Raw genomic sequence first — 15581 nt, forward strand, 5'->3', positions numbered from 1 at the left:
TGCATAGGCTGGAAGGCCAGCAAGCCTCAGGGATCCTCCTGTCCCATGTTCCACAACACAGTCTATCAGCACTAGAATTACTGGCATGTGCCACCATGCCCAGCTTTTTTGTGAATGCTGAGATCTGAATTCTGGTCCTGATGCTTGCACAGCAAGTGAGTAAAATGCCAAACCAACTCCTGAGCCCCCAAGGTGCTATGATAGCAAGAACAGATTTATTTTTTACTTAAGAGTTGCTCAGCCTAGTCCCAGTCAAACTCTTGGGCATGAACAGTCCTGCTCATCAGTTTGGTGTCATGGAAGTATTTACCAGCCAATCAGCATTAGAAAATTTCCCAAAACTTAGGAGCTCTCCACCTCCTGAGACTGAATCTTCTAAAGACAACACCTGCCACCCCCTTGTCCCTCAGAGCATGCCTGCAGTCCCAGTGGATCCTCATGCCAGGACTGAGATCAGACAGCTGCCCTGAGCTTGTGTTCACGGGAGAAACCCCTGATTCAGAAGTGGGGGATCTAGTGAAGGCTTTCCAGAGCCTGAGCCAGAGATCCCAGTTGGAACTGGGTAGTGGTGAGAGGCTCTGGTGGGAAACCTCTGTTGGGATTTGACTCTCGTTCCCAGCCGGTTTCCAGCACTGGTCTGACGCTTCCTGAAGAGTCGGAGAGTTGCCTGTGATCTCCACTAACACCAATTCTGCTTACGCAGATGGAATATATTTCTGTAAATGGGATCCTGACCAACCTCAGAATTATCTATCGATGCTCATTGTTAATGTAAGAGTGCTTTAAATCTGCATGCCAGCTTCGGTGCCCTGTCTGTCTCCTTTGTAGGAAAATCTCACTTCCCATAAGTCTGGTAATTTTTCTCTAAAATTTTGATCGTAAAAGGTGAAGTCTTTCAGTAATGCGACTTGGACCCTTTGAGGTATTTAACACTAGTGATAAAATATTTCCCCATATTGTAATGCATTTTCTTCTTTCTTTCTTAGAATATATTACTTTTATGTGCATATGTGCACGCCTATGTTAGCTCCTACTCAACATGTGTTTGTAGAAGTGCATAGATCCCCCCTGGAACTGGAATTAGATTGTTGTAAGCCACCTGATGTGAGTGCTGGGCACTGAACCTAGGTCTTCTGCAAGAATAGTAAGTTGTCCTAACTTGCTGAACCAGGGACCCCGAAACACTGCTTTCTAATGGGCTCTGTCCAGAGCACAAACTCTGAATGATGTTTTGTCAATTCCAGCAGGTTGTAAGTTAGCTGTACTTCTTGAGCCTCTGACCATCCCATGGCTTTTCTCAAATACATCTGCAAACACTACGGCAGCTTGAAAGTACCCCTGATTGCTCCATCTGTGCACTGGAGAAGGGTGGAAAAGTCTCAGAGACAAAAATGTGTCTGTCGTTTTTTTACACTTTATATAGAGAAGCAGGTTTTGGTGTCTGTGTGTATGGCTGGGTGCACACAGTAGGTATGCATACCGCATACATGGCTGGGTGCACATAGTAGGTATGCATACTGCATACGTGGCTGGGTGCACACAGTAGGTATGCATACCACATACGTGGCTGGGTGCACACAGTAGGTATGCATACCACATACATGGCTGGGTGCACACAGTAGGTATGCATACCACATACATGGCTGGGTGCACATAGTAGGTATGCATACCGCATACGTGGCTGGGTGCACATAGTAAGTATGTATATCACATACATGGCTGGGTGCACACAGTAGGTATGCATACCACATACATGGCTGGGTGCACACAGTAGGTATGCATACCACATACATGGCTGGGTGCACACAGTAGGTATGCATACCACATACGTGGCTGGGTGCACATAGTAGGTATGCATACCGCATACGTGGCTGGGTGCACATAGCAAGTATGTATACCACATACGTGGCTGGGTGCACACAGTTAGGTATGCATTCCACATACATGGCTGGACCTATGGCTTCACATTGAGAAAGGGAGCCTGGAGTCTCATTGCTGGGCTAATCCTGGTTAAAGCTTGCAGGGAGAACTCCTGCTGTTACATTGATTCCCAAGGGATGCAGAGAATCACATTTTTAAGGTCAGAAATTTCCCACAACACATAGTCTTGAAAAGGAAACTGAGAAATCTTAAGAAGAAAATAATCGCTGTTCTTAAAGAAAATTTTGGAAGCGATTCTTCGTCATCAATAATGTGTGAGACAACACAGGTACACGAGCCAGAAATGGGAGCTGGGGGGAAGCTGGGAAGGACACAGTTTCAGTGATACAGATTCCCAGAGGTGTCAAATTGAAGCTGGTGGGTAAGGGACCATCTGGGCGAAGGCTGTTCTGAAGTCTAAATGTGTGTCCTAAGACTGCGTCTGAAAGGAAAACTCCACTGCCCAGGCAACACGGTTCGGTAGAGATGTTAGGACTCTCCTCCAAAATATTACTGAGCTTCCCTCCAATGAACTTTGAGCAATAGCAGGACCGAGAGATTACTGCTCGTAAGCATTCATCCTGCTGGTTCAGGCTGAAATCCCCTCAACCTGAGAATACTAATCAACTAGCGAAAGGAAACATGAATTGACAGCAAGAGCTTTAAGGGAACACTGCAGACCGGCAAGGGTTACTGCAACAGAGCTCTTAATTACTCTGGCTACCTCCTGAGCCCTGTCTCTGGGGATGGCTGTGTTCCACACCTGGAAGAGTGTTGAGGGGGAAACATCCCCATGGGCTTCAACTGGACACGACTTGTTTTCAATGCCTACTGTAAACATCGAGCTGTGTTCTCATTAGCAAATCCACACAGCTGAAAAACACCTCTCTTCTCCCAGCCTCTTCCCTCTACTGAACTTCTGGCCTGACTGTAAGCATTGTTCCTGCACCCACTCCCATTTTCATGTACCCGGCATTCTCCCCTACGCCCTAAGCCCAGCCGCTTTGCTTTTGATCAGTCTGGCCTCCTCCCTGCTCCTCCTCCCAATCCTTCTTCTTAAATGCTTTTTTCAAGAGGACAGACAGTAACAGTTCATAGCCAAATCTCCCTGCACCCACTAAGCCTGAAGCAGGAGAAGTGGTCTTGTTAGGATCAGCAGAAATGGCTGAAGCATGAACAATTAATAACCATTTCTTTTGGGTTCACATTCCATTGCCTTTTCCTGGAATTCTGTGATTTGCTTGTGTCCTTTCTAGGGGAAGTTCAAGTCCCCCCAGTTCCTCCTGCACTACCGCGGCACTTGGTGAAGAGTGGGAGAGCATGAGATACTGTGGAGGTTTCTGAATCCGGAAATCTGAAGAAGGCTTGTGTCTAAACCACTTGTCAGTTCTATGACCGGGGCATCATCATTTGAGAAATCACCTTGGTGCAGACAAGTCAGTCCAACATATTTACTTATTTCGTTGCTTGTTTTTGTTATAGATTCCAAGATTACAACAAATCCTTTATCTAGGAAGTGCAAGAGAACGCTCCCAGCCCCCTCAGTTTCCCTCCCATCCTGCAGTAGGCTTAATGTAGGGCTTTATGGCACATAAAACCCAGGGAAGAGAATGGACAAAAGATAGATCTATTTATATTAGAAACACTAAAAATAATAAATATCTGCGCTTAAGCAATTGCTTAAATGAATATTTAAAACTAGAAGCAACTTCCTGTTTCACCAGGCAAAATGAGGGTTTGACATCTTCTATGGTTTCTAGATACTAAAATTTACTTTTAAAAACAAATTAATTCACAACCATTCTGAGGTCTCTTGGTTGTAGATTGTAGGTTCTTTCACTCTGTAATTGCTGGGTGAGAATTTGAGAGACTAGACCATAAAACCGGTTAATCTGAATTCTTGCAGTACTGAAATTAGGAGGGTAAAGAGAAACATCAAAAGCATCACACAAAAAAGCGGTACCATCCAGCTCCCCAACCCTGTCCTGGCATCAGCATTTCTCACCCTCAGATGTCTCCAGACATCTCACAGTGGAGTTAAAGAAACTTTGGCAAAGTCAGCTGCAATCATTTAGCCCCGGGCTGAGGGAATATACGTCATAAACATTCCCAGTAGGGACAGTTGTTTATTGGGGTCAAGTTAGAATGGGAGAGAAACAGGTTGGATGACATTCTCCAGGGGGCTGAGAAAGCAATGACTGGGGAAGGCTAGGCAGGAAGGACTTAGAGCATTCCAGAACTGCCCCTGAGCATCAAAGATGATCTTTTCCAGTTGCAAACCACCTCAGCAGTAGTTTTCCATTCCCTGTGGCGCTGGCAACTGCCTAACACAATCAGTGTATTCTCACTCAAGTGAAGGTGAGCAGAAGCGCCCAGCTAATTCCTCTGTGCCGGCTCTGGCAGGCAGGGAGCCGCCTCCTACACTATCCCCTCATGCGCACAAAGTATGAGTAATTGCTTGAGCTCAACACAGGGACATGATTTATTTTGAAAACAGTGAAGCAATTAAGAGCTAAACCCCATATCATAGAATCTGATACTGAAAAATAAATGTTTATAAAGTGCTAGGCAATGTCAAAGCACATATTGTGAGTGATGAAGAGGGCCGGGCACCCCAGCAGAAGCAATGCCAATAGCGACAAGTGTTGGCTGAGTCCCAAGCAGGTGCTACTGTTAATCTCTTCCCTCCTGTCATCTCATTTAATCCGGGTTCCGGTATGTAGATGGGTCACACATACATTAAAGCTCGCCACTGAACCAGTTAGGGAATATTTACTAGTCGTTTCCATGCTTGTTGTCATGGGTCAGTTGGTGGTTGTCTCTGCTTTTGCGTTTAGCACATCTTTATGCAAGACTCATACCTGTCTTGCACACGCTGGTGCAGGCTTCCGTAAAGTAACTCATTTAACCACCAGGCCATATCTAGAATGATATATATTCAATGCCGCCACCTCGCAGGGATGAAATGAAGCCCCCGAGAGGAGATGCCTAATCAAAGACACACAGCTGGTAAAGGGAAGAGCTGGGCTTTAGACTCTGGCATTTGCTTTGAGTACTTCGAGGGGGATATGTTTAATCAAGTGGGATTTATGGTGTAGCATTTTAAAAAAAACGAGGTGTGCAGAGATAGCTCAGCCAGAAAGCACTTGCTGTGCCAGTCTGATGGTCTGAGTTCAAGCCCAGAGCCCACATAAAAGTGGCAGAAAGAACCAATATGAAAATGTCGTCCCCTGGCTTCTGCATGCATGTTATGAGTTATAGTATGTGCACATCCACACAAAAAAACATGAACATGTATACACAGTGATAATAAATAATTTCAGAAAGTCCTTAGTTAACTGGGGTGGACCAAGAGTGTATGAAGTATACGGGCAGTGTGAGGGGACGTTTTGGGAGCATATTATGCTCACCTCTGTTGTCTCCAGATGTTGTCAATAACTGTTAGCATCATGGCTACTGGGTTTAAGGACTAATTGGTACTAAGCACTTATTGGTAACAACAAGATCTTCTCTGATGGAAGCTGCCTTCTCCTAGGCCAAGGGATGATAGGCCCATCACGGGGACGAGAGAGGAGCATTCTTCTAATTAAATGACTCAGACCAAACTTTCAGCTAATAGTGGGGCTGAGCTGAATTTTATCTTGTCCTTAAACGAGAAAAGAGAGGACTGTAGAGACAGCTCAGTTGGTAAAGTGTCCACCACACAAGTATGGCATCTAGACAGGCAGAGTTCAGTCCCCGGCATCCATGCGAAAGAGCTGAGGGCGGTGGTCTACACCAATCAACTCAGCACTAGGGAGGCAGAGGCAGGAGGATTCCTGGAGCCCACTGGCCAACCGGTCTGGCTGTATCAGTGAGCCTCGGGTTCAGATGGAGACCCTGTCTGAAAAATCAGGTTAGAGAGTAATCAATCTGATACCAGCCTCTTACTTTCAGACTCTCGAGCACTCCTGCACACATACACACACACACACATACACACCAATGCAAAAAAAAAAAAAGCATTTAACGTTCTTGTCCCTTGGAATCAAACTAGATATTTGGAGGTATTGTGTATAGTCTCATGCATAGCTCTTGATTGTACGGTATGTATTGCATAAATTTCTATCTTAATTCTTACTTGGTTTCATAATAATAATGCAATTTTAATGCACTTTATCATGGAGCCAAAGATGTGAAGAACTATCAGTCCTCGTTCAGAGAATGACTTAAATGCAGACAGGGCAGTTACTCATTGACATGTATAACCTCACTTTCTTCCTGGTCTACTGCCAGCTCTTCTTTCCCAGAATTCCCTGTAGTCACAGTGCCTTACGACTGAGTTTTAACAATTGGACTGTAAGCAGAGGTGAGAGGTTCCACTTCCTGGAAGGCCTAAGCAGACATTAGGCCTGACTGTCTGGACCCCAAAGAAGATGACCCCAAAGTGACCTTGGGTCCTGCAGGTTGAAGGGAGGATTCTTCAGTTTACCACCAAGTAGTGGCATCCATTATTCCAACTAACAAATGCGTACCTGAAAAGACTGTGATAAAATACACTGAGCCCCCAGCTGCAAGTACCACACATTCTTGATGCCTGCAAAGAGCATCTTTCCGACAATGGAGCAGATGCACTAAAGTACCTGTCTGGATTTCAAATCTGAGCTACGGCTGCTACCTAGGTTCACCTAGTAGGCTTTGCTTACCACACACACCTCTCTGTTTTCTTTGAATTAGTTGCCGACACTTACAAATGAGAAGACTTCATGCAGAGGGCTGGATTTTCATCTTCTGAAAAACTGGATGACCTAGCTGCCTGGCTTTATTCTGTGTGTGTGTGTGTGTGTGTGTGTGTGTGTGTGTGTGTGTGTGTGAAGTCAGGCGCCTTCTCAGCAAACATGACTCTCTGGCTACCTTCCATCTTGTGCATTCTTTGCTTGAGTTTGGACTGCAGGAAAGCCTGCCTGCTGGATTATCACAAATGACTGTGGATTAAAATCATACGCAAAGTAGCTACACTGTAATTACCATAAAGAAAGAACTTTATTCACATACAGTGAGCTGGCCTTCTGCTATTGGAAACCGCACGAGCAGCCATCCAAAATCCATTACTATTACTATGTCTGCTGGTCTGATATTGTTCATAGGTTCTTTTTGTTTCTCTCTCACTATTGTCTGTAGGATAGTTTGCCCAAATCTCATTTCAGAACTACTTTACCAGAAAATAAGCGATAATATCTTCCCCTCCCTAATACAGTAAGAATTGCTTGTGGAACCATTTTCTTTGTCTTGACTTTGGCTATGAGAAATATCTGATCCACATTTTTGTTATAACTATACTATGTGGTAAGTTATGACTTCCCCAAACACATTCTAATTTTCTAGGATATGGCCCTTTAATGTATGGTTTCAATTATTATTATTTACTGACTTTTAAAGAACAGTTACTTCACACATGCTTTTATGGGTCATCTCAAATCCTTTGTGGAAATTAGATTTAAAATGAGTAAATACAGTTAAACATTGCAGCTAGATTTACTAACTATAAAATTATATCAAGAGAGCAATTGAAACTAAATGCTCATAAAGTACTAGGCTGTGTTAGATTTAAATCCAGATATTTGTTTCTTTCCTTTGGAAATGGGACAAAACAATACATATTTTTACTCTTTCTTGGATAATTTACTATAAAACAGAAAGACTTATTTATTATTTTCATTTTCAAGTTCATATTAAATATAACACATGACTATGACTGTGATCTAGACCCTGGAGAACTCAGCTAGTAGTGTAGAATAAAACCTAAAGAAAAATCTCAAAGCTAAAGGAGAAACTCAGACAGAAACAGCTCCTTCCTGAAGAGGGGCAGAAAAATGAGAGGGGAGGAAAGTCTTGTTCTGAACCCAGGGGAAATCCTTAGTGAATTCCAAACCTTCCAACCCCTGGGTGTCAGCCGGCATGGGGAGGGTGTCGGGAGATGGTGCTGTGTGCAGGGACAGTTCAGACAAACTTCCTTTCCAAGCAACAACTCTCACCAGCTGGAAAAACCTCCACTAGTACCTCATTTCCCAATTCTCCAAATCAAGTATAATGAAGACAAGCCATGGACTAACCATACAATGTTTAAAATGGGTGGCTGACTTATGATGCAGTATAGACAATCCAGCCAAGGAAAGCCAAGTGGAGAATAATTAATTACACTACACCCAGCACAGGCAGAACTATTTCCTCCATTTATTCTAGGTGCAAACTGTCAGTATTATGTGGTTCTGCCCATAAATAGCTGCAGAGAAATTTTCCATTAGGTTAAATATATATATATATATATATATATATATATATATATATATATATCTTTAAAAAGGCCTCAGATGCTCCATTGGAAAGGAATTTTCTCCTCCCTCATTGGCTCCAAGTAAGACACTCTAAGAGACATCTGCCAAGCTCTCTCTGACTGATTAGTTCCACTGTAAGATCCGAAGAATACTTAACACGCAGACATCATAAGCAGCGCTTTATTGGTGGCACGTGCAGCAGAAGTTCTGAAATGGAATGGGACCCATCTTAGAAATCGGTACCCTAGACACAGAACAGCTACCGGGGAGCCTTTGAGAGAAAAGATCCTAGCATCTTCGGCTCTCACTTGCCCTATCTGATGGAGAAGGAACACCTCCCAGGACTGTTGTGGAAAAAGACATGACATAATGTGGGTAGCAGCACTAGGAAACCGTACTGTTAGTGACTCCAAAGGGTTCATTACTGTCACGTGACAGCAGAATTAGTCATGACAAGCTCTGGGAATGCAGTGATGATACAAGAGCAGGCAGAAGTGTGGGGTGCAGGGGAGGGGCAGGAAGATCATGCCTTTTTTGGTTTATCAACTGAACAAATCGATGTGCTGAGCTGTGCTGCAGCCTTGGTGCCTGCCATGTTAGGACTCGGGCCTTGGAACAGATTCTCAGTGGCAGGAGAGTCAGCAGCGCTGTGTAGTCAAGGACAATGCTGGTCAGGATGGAGAACTCCGGCTGACCATAGCTCGGTCAGGGTTACCAGCGCCAGAACAACCTAGGGGGCTTCTACAACCTTCCACTGTGGTATTTCCACTCCTAAAACTTCTGAATTGGGATATGGAATTGGGACCTCAAAATACACTTTTCAAAGAACTCCCGATGTGATACTAATACTTCCGACTCACTGCGAAAATCACTGAGCTAACGTAAGCAATATGATTCTGTTTCCGCTGATTTAATCTGACTCTGACCAAATTAAATAAAGTGAGATTGTGCCTGAGGGAGTTGGGGGGAGATCCTGGGGGCTCCTGAAAGCAGCAGGAACCTGGTTCAGAGAAAAAGGTCTAAAAACAGTTCTAGTCCAGGCAGTATCAACCACTGGCATAGGGCCTGGGTACCACAGACGGAATCCATCCACTGTTATCCTTCTGCATCATCCAAATCAAAATGCAGATTCCTTGCAGTTTCGCAGGTAGGCTCATCTCAAGTTAGAAGCAAATAAAAAATACTCTGAATGACAGACCACCTCCACCCCTCCAGACTGCATACGGTGAGAAAGACTCAACCACAAAGGAAATCTGGGTATGACTTGGGGAAGGGTGTTCATGGATGTCTAAGGTCAAAGGAAAACAAAACAAACCCTAAGAAAGTGACCAGGATGGGGAAAGAGCAACCAACAGGTGGGCTAGAGCTTTAGGGTAGGAAGAAACTACCACATGAACAAACTGGAGCTTTCATAGAACTTTAATTCCAAAAGTTTAACACACCAACAGCTTTTCTGTAGGGAAAGAAGTTCAACCAAACTCTTAGGGAAAACTTTCAGGAGTGCCAAGGTTGGACCTGCCCGTGTGCCCAGTCTCCTACTCTCAGCTTCTGACCCTGAGCATCCTATGAAACTGGCTTCTGAGAGTCTGGCTTCAGCATACAATCACCTATCCTACAAATCGAAAAAGGCTTCATGGTTCATTGGAATGATTTATTTATTAGGATGGTTTTGACTGTTAGGCTTATTCTGAAGTATTTTAGACATACATGATGCTATAAAAAAATAGAAATACTTGAATGCCTACCGCTCAATTATCCATATTTCTACTTTGAAAGAGCTCCCTTGAAGATTAACAGGATGCTGAGTCCTGGGTAGGTCTTATGGATAACTAGACACCAAGAGGAAAGATGACCACTGGGATGAGGGTACAGTGGGGTAGAAGACACAAAGGCTATTGTACAGGCAGGCAAACAAAGCACTATACCTCCAAAGACTAAAGCTCAACAAAAAAAAATGGATTCAACCACTTGGAAGGTATTCATTTATAAAGGGTTTTCCCCCCTCTTAAAATATCTAGTCTTAATTCAAGTCATTATAACTTAAACAACTATCTTCACATGACTATAAACAATCACTTCAAGGATTTGTTTTAGCTTGTGTAGGTCGCTAAGCTGTTAAGTAACCACGGAATAGAGAATGAAAAGATTGGCCAGGGCAGTTTAGTTCTGTGGGTGGCCCAGTCTCAGACCTCACATGTGCACTGGGGAAAAAAAATAATCTTTAAAAACATTTAAAAATGTAAGCTGTTTTGAGGAACCGTAAAGTTAGTGGGGTAAGATTTTAAACTTCAAAATATTACAAGTGGTAACAGAAATATTAAAGGTTTGTATAGTTTTCTATTTTATAGGTGTCAGTTTAGTTATATAAAAATGTAATTCCCCTATTGGTTTCTTTCTGACTGATCTGAATAAGTCCAGACAATAAGTTGTTATAGTTCATATTAGGATCACTCATTCAGTGTATTTCTCCACCTGTAGTAGGAATTTATCTTAACTATGTTTTGTGTGTTTTTAATTCAACATCTACTACAGGCAACTATTATCTTTTCTCCTTTGTCTTTTGTGGTGGTTTGAATGATAAACGTCCTCCCCCCGTAGTCCTGGGCATTGGAATACTTGGTCTCTAGATGGTGACACTGTGGGTAGATTGAGGAGATGCGGCCTCGCTGGAGGAAATACGTCACTGGGGGCAGATCCTGAGAGTTTAAAAAATCCTGCGTTTTCAGTTTGCTTTCCCTGCTTGGTGCTTGCAGGTGAAGGTGTGAGCCCTCGGTTTCTGATCCTGCCACCCAGCCTGTTCCAGCTGCCATGCCTCCTTCTGCCATCATGAACTCTTATCCCTCTGGAACCATGAGCTCAAACAAACCTCTCTAAGTTTCCTTGTTCGTGGTGTTTCATCACATCAACAGAAAAGTGACCAGCATACCTTTTACCTGACAGGACTAGCCTCAGACTGAACTAACACGGTATGTGACTGGCATCTTTAAGGAATACAGCTGTCTCCACAAGTTGTTTATCTTGAAACACAAAGTCTGTAGCTGTAAACGTCAAAGTAAACTTCACTTTAGTTCCACTGCTGCCATTCCCTGCTCTATTGGTTTTTAAATGAGAATACAAAATAACGGCTTGTATAGTGATATCTTCACACATGTCACGGTGCCTGCTCCCTCCCCCTGCGGCTCTCCCCTTTATCTCTGTCACTGGTGTTCCTCTTCCTTGAAGTAGACTCCTTCTGTTTTCACTTCACACACAGGGAAACACACGCAGCTAAAGCTGCACTGTATGCACGAAAGAATACATGCAATGGGTTCCCTTGCCTCCCACCACTGCTCCTCTTGTTTCCCTCTCTCCGCCTTAAGCCAGTTCATTCAAATCTGCACAAGGCAGCAAAGAGTTTTCGAGGGAGAAAAAAACAAGCCTGTGCTCTGCTCCCCGAGAACCCAGGTTTGGAGAAAATGCTCACCACATGAGGCTATTCCATCATGGGTTCACAGTGCCATGGAGTGAAAAGAACACAAAAATATGAAAATACCAATAAAAGACAGATGACTTTTCAGTGAGAGAAAACTTCCTTCAACTAGCTATCTTGATCAAGAATGAGAAAAACATGGCCAACTGGATAGTCAGACAGGTGTTCCATGTGCAAAGGAATAATAAGCAAAGTTACTAGAGATAAAACAGTATGGCACACTTCCAGGGAGGGTCACAGGTACATAATGGAGGTGAGGTAGGAAAGGGGTTCACACGGCTACACAGGGTCTGAGCGGTTCCTTTCCTGTGCCATAGATTTTAATATGCCAATGTCTGACAACTTGTTGCCCAAGCCCCCATTGATGACACTCTGCAAAACCACTTGGTACTGTAAATACAAGTAAAAATGAAGTTTCATTTTGTTAGTAGAATCAGTCAGAAACTAAGAAGAGTAAAGAAGAGATGAGATAGGACAAGGGCTGTGTTTGCAAGCACCATTCAGGATGGTCTTTGGGAAACCAGAAAACCATTAGGTAGTTGACTTTGTTAGAGTTAGTATTGCTGTAACATGAAACACCATGACCAAAAGAAACTTAGAGAGGAAAGGGTTATTTGGCTCCACATTATTGTTCATCATCCAAGGAAGTCAGAACAGGAACTCAAACAGGGCAGGGACCTGGAGGTAGGAGCTGATGCAGAGGCCATGGAGGAGTGCTGCTTACTGGCTTGCTCCTTACAGCTTGCTCAACCTGTTTTCCCATAGGACTCAGGACCAGCAGCCCAGGGGTGTTATCACCCACAATGGACTGGGCCCTTCCCCATCAATCACTGATTAAGAAAATGTCCTACAGGCTTGCCGATAACCAGGTCTTATGGAGATATTTCTCAATTAAGGTTTCCTCCTCTGGGATGACTTTAGCTTGTATCAAGTTGACATAAAATTGCCCAGCACAGGGGCTAATTTGTACAAGTGTACATTTAAGGAAGTTACAGTACAATAGGAAGTCTAGTCTTTAATGGGACCCTCAAATGCCTAGAGAGGCTGAAGTCGATAACACAGAGAAACTCTTCTTATCCCTTTCCCCTATTATTTTTTCTTAATCTTCAGAGTTCTCAGAAATCTCAAGATCTTTCCATTTTCCTCCCAGAAGAACCTTCACTCTATCTACAAAGTTCTGTTACCACAATCTTAGTTCCGTAAGCCCTTCTCTTCGCTCATAGACCTTTCTCACCGCCAGAGTCTCTTCCATTTAATTTTCTTTTCTATGCTCGATTTAAATCAGTCACCCTTCCCTTCCCTTTTTCCTTTCTTTTCCTTTCCTCTGTCTCTCTATCCCCTCTTATCTTAGAGCTTAAACCTCATGCTTCAAGCATACCAAGCAAGTACTCTGAGCTATGCATGTAGCCCTCACTTAAGTATTTATACATAGATTTTATCCTTTCTCGTCTCAGCCGTCTAAACCCTATGCACCTAAAACAAATGGGCTACTTTGTCCCAGGAGAGGGACAGTAGAATGCTCTAAATTTTCATGCTAATTATTTGGGACCATTTACAATAGCTAAACTATATAATGGTCAGAAAAGGATAGGGAGGTGGTATCATAGTGAAGTAGCAGGTGCAGAAGTCAGGAAACACAGATCTAGGGACAGAGCAGCACAGTTGACTACATAGGGATGAAGGTAGAGACGGTTAGGGTTTTAAGACTGCTTTTTAGTTGATCTCTAGAACAGTCTAGTGTGTCCATTAGCCACCACGGCTGAGGAATGAAAGAGAGGGATGTATTCAAAATACAGACAAGGAAGATGACAAATCTGGCTTGCTGATCTGGAGAGAGCAGCATGATGCTAGGTCACAAGGAAACACGGCTTTAATTTGATGTTAGATGCAAGTATCGCCACAGCTATGTGCTGTAAAATGGTCCTTATGGATGAACACATCGAGAGACTAGCTGTGCATGGCTTGTTTCTAAAGCAAGCAAACCCGCTTTGTGTTGTTTCCAGCCCCATTGCACCCTCTGCCCCAACACACGCTTTTTTTCTTTCTTTTCTGAGGAGGTGGTAAAGCTCTGCCGAAGGTTTTCTCCAGGGATAATGTTTGAAGAAATGCACATTAAAATTGTTTAGGGGTTATCATCACAGGATGATTAAGACAGAAGGAACTTGAAGGAGATGGAGGTGGTTGTCATCTGCATAGGAGATGCTAGGACTGTGAGCTGAAGCGCTGTTCCGGGATCATTTGCTTCCAGGGCATGGAAAGAGGAAGGGACATTGGAAGTCACACTTTACAGGACCTGTGACACCTCAGAGACAGAGATAGTACAGAGACAGGAATCTGGAAAGACACTCAGTTGGGATGGCAAAATCATGAAGTATAAAAAGTAATCTAACCTTTTAAAGATTCAGTCTTTTAACCTGAGAAATAATGTCTGGCTTGTTAGGTTATATAAGAATTTGAAACTGATACGATAGGAAGACACACAACCAACTCAATAAATACTATTATTAATAGTTTCCATTTAAACTTTCTTGAAAAATTAAAGAAAAGCCTTGATGAATACAAACTGGGATGTTGAATCCTAGCTACCAGACAACTTACTTTAGAAAAATCTAGAAACCCTATACAAAAGACCAGCCCCAGTTCAGAGGAGCCTAGGACAATAGCAGCATGGCGGGGGCAGACACTCTGGAGTTAGGAGACAGAAGTAGATACCACAGGGGTTTCCCCAAGACACCAGCTGCAGGGAGCTTTAAAATCAGCCCATCGTGGGGAGACTTGGAAGATAGTATCAGAATCTGGGGAGTGCATCTGTCTTCCTCCTTGCACAGGGATGTAGGTGACAGATTAATAGGAGCCTTCTTCCTCCCTCTGCAGTCATTATCTGGCACCCTCAGGGCAGCCGGCGGAATAACATCTGCGACAGAGTGTTGAGCTAGTCTGCCAGGTTTCTGTTAGAACGGTCACAACGCCACAAATGCCGGCACATTCGTTTCCATTGTGGGACAAATCAGTACCCAAGATCAGAAAAAGACGGAGTTTAAGGATTAAAAGGTCTGTCCTAACACATACGACTTTTTTTTTTCTTCAGCACAGAAAGATGAGACAATTAAAAAAAATTTCCAAAGTCAGCTCCTCCTCACAGAGTCAGTGGGGTAGTCACGAGAATTCATTATCTTACAGTCTTTTCTGCTTGCATTCTGGGCTGGGTCTGAGGAACTTGGTGCTGTTGAGAAGGGCCATTTGGCAGGGCTGGCCAGTATCCTTTATCAAGGTTAGCCCGTGCAGCCCAGATGGATGTGGAGATGCTAGAAGCACAACGAGCTCTGGAGACATGCTGAAGGTGTCAGGGGCGTTAATATTCTCAGGAGCAGCTAGGTGCCTGATTCATGGACACAGGAGCACAAGGGTATCCTGTCTGTTGGTGCTCATTGCTTCTCGGCACAGACATGGGCTAAAGGGCAAATGAATTTGCTCCAGAAATTCATGAGATATTCATCAAGACGTTAAGGGAGCGACTGGACACACATGCACTCTGATGTAGGGCTGCTTTCCCAAACTGCACAAGACTGAGGCAAATGAGTATACATAGCATATGCTGCTCTAGACTGGCTCAGAGGTTGGGAGCATTGGTATCACCTGAGGCCTAAGCACCCAGCAAAGGGCACCTCTGGGCGGCTTGCCTTTGAAACTTTCCAGGGGTCTCTGGCATGAACTAAATTTTTCATGATCTTTGTCTCAGATCCAAGTTCCATGTATCATCACTGACGGCCACTCCAGTCTCTTCTCTGGCTTTCCTGGCATCCTTTTCTATGTTCAGTGCTCTTTCAATGCGCCATCAGATGGTTAAACCATCTGACCATATAGAAAAGCACATTTTT

General features: G+C 43.7%; 1 protein-coding gene across 1 annotated transcript in view; it reads right to left on the reverse strand.

Annotated features, from left to right (window-relative positions):
• The window catches only part of LOC121443637 (coiled-coil domain-containing protein 192-like), a 199569-nt gene that overhangs the window by 123836 nt on the left and 60152 nt on the right, over positions 1–15581 (reverse strand).

This window comes from Microtus oregoni, unplaced genomic scaffold (assembly GCF_018167655.1).
Source record: "Microtus oregoni isolate MIOR12 unplaced genomic scaffold, Mior012 000110F_ref0000174, whole genome shotgun sequence".
Classification (NCBI taxonomy): domain Eukaryota; kingdom Metazoa; phylum Chordata; class Mammalia; order Rodentia; family Cricetidae; genus Microtus; species Microtus oregoni.